This window comes from Nanorana parkeri, unplaced genomic scaffold (assembly GCF_000935625.1).
Source record: "Nanorana parkeri isolate BGI_ZX_2015 unplaced genomic scaffold, ASM93562v1 scaffold533, whole genome shotgun sequence".
Lineage (NCBI taxonomy): Eukaryota > Metazoa > Chordata > Amphibia > Anura > Dicroglossidae > Nanorana > Nanorana parkeri.
The window spans coordinates 918,899-920,831 of NW_017306801.1; the positions used below are offsets into that span (position 1 = coordinate 918,899).

General features: G+C 46.7%; 1 protein-coding gene across 1 annotated transcript in view; it reads left to right on the forward strand.

Annotated features, from left to right (window-relative positions):
• LOC108791200 (fibrocystin-like) overlaps positions 1-1,933 on the forward strand; it is a 153,371-nt gene that overhangs the window by 123,853 nt on the left and 27,585 nt on the right. The gene's annotated exons all lie outside the window — the stretch shown is intronic.

Below are 1,933 nucleotides of genomic sequence, written 5' to 3' on the forward strand. Positions count from 1 at the left end.
CCCCCCCCCCATTCCTATCCTGCTATTGCTTTTCCTCATGCCCATTACTTTTTTTGGACAGACCATGACTTGAGGCAAGCTTAGGGAGGAATATAATATGTATATTGAATTGCTAACTACAGTTAAGTGAAAAAGAAAGTGCGCCCTCTCTGAATTCTATGGTTTTAACTATCAGGATATAATCAAATGGTATTATGATGTGTCACCTGCAAATTTGGGGGCAGTTGACATGAATGATATACTGTATATAATAAATACCCCTTAAAACATCTCAACTATTGACTATAGCCAGAAAAACTGGACAGTAAAATAATAATAACTTTATATTGTTTCTCTTTCTTTTGCTGCCCTTTAAGTGTCTGGAGCTAAAACCTTTTTTTTTTAAATGGAAAAGGGAAGTGTTAAAATCCAAAATAGTTGTCATCTTAATAAAAATAAAGAGGAAACCACCCAAAAAAAAAACCGTTTGCAGTGACAATTGTCTAAAGGTGCCCATACACTGCTCGATGCTCGTACGAGAATCGCGTGAAATCCCGCGATCGTACGAGAATCGTGCAGTGTGAACGAAGACGTGCGACCGTTTCTACTGTACGGTCGCACGTCTTTTGTCTGGGGAGCACGCTAGAAAACCAGCCGAGAATCGTACGATTTTCGGCTGGTTTGAACGGTGCTCGGGAGACAAATGCCGAACGGGCCGGTGTGCGCACGCTCACACTGCCCGTTCAGCATTGCGGTCATCGGAAGCCCGCCCCTCAGGGGGGGTCGGCTTGCGATGATCGAGAGTGCGATCTGCCTGTCCAAGATGGGCAGATCGTACGTTTTTTAATCACTTTACAACCATCGCAAGACTAAGGTCTTGCGATGGTTGTACAGTGTATGGCCACCTTAAGACAGTTTGGGGATTTAGTTTTACTTCCTGTTGTGTCTCCTGGACAGGAAATGAAGGGAAATCAAAAACAGATTTTAAAAAAAATGACCATTCACAGCTAATTATGAGCTCACGCTTGGTGCGAACACAGAAGTTAGGAATCACTGCACGCAACAATCAGCTGCAGCCAGGGCATTCCCTACCTATGTAAACAAAAGGATGGGATGCTGGTGACATCATTGCCCTTATATGACCTAACTTCCAGGTTTGCAGGATTTCTGGTTTGCACCAAATCCAAGCTCATAGCTATTCCCTACTCCATCCAAAACTAAAAAAAAAAAAGATATGCGAGTCACCTGGAGACTGGCCTGTATGACATCTGGAGCAGGGTTGCATTGCATTCGGATTATATGCAGCCTGTTCATTCTGTGTTTGGCTCTCCTTTACAGCAAAATGCATTATTATGTACTGGGAGGCAGGGGCGTCATGAGGCCGAGTGTCACCCGGAGCGGAATACCGGGTGACACCCCGCTGCGACAACATTGCGCATGTGCGTGACATCACCATGAGTGCGCGGTCATCTAATTGAGAGAGGAGTGGACGTTCACCCGGCAGGATAAGGTATGCCGCCAAGTCCCCTCCTCTCTCCTGAAACTGTCGGGCTCTCGGCCTACAACCGAGTGCCCGACTTTTCAAAGGGGATGACAGTCATTTTGGTGTCACCCCTCCAAAGGTGTCACCCGGGTGCCGGCCGCACCCCCCTTGTGACGCCACTGCTGGGGGATGTTAGGCACCCCAAAAGTGAGGAAAAGCGGAGGAAGGACCTTGGAAGCGCGTTGATGCGTTTTCATTGTCCAATGAGCAGAGAGGAGGCGGGGCAGTGACACAGGAAGCCTTTGAACTCAATCATAGCTTTATTATCCTCCAGGCTATAGTGCCGTAAAGGTGCGTGAATCACAAGAGTGGCTGAACAGAATTAAAAAACATTGCAGCAAGTAAAACCATTCATGAAGATGGATTTTTAGGCGCATGCTGTCTGTTTGGCTGGCGTTCTGCTTTACGCGC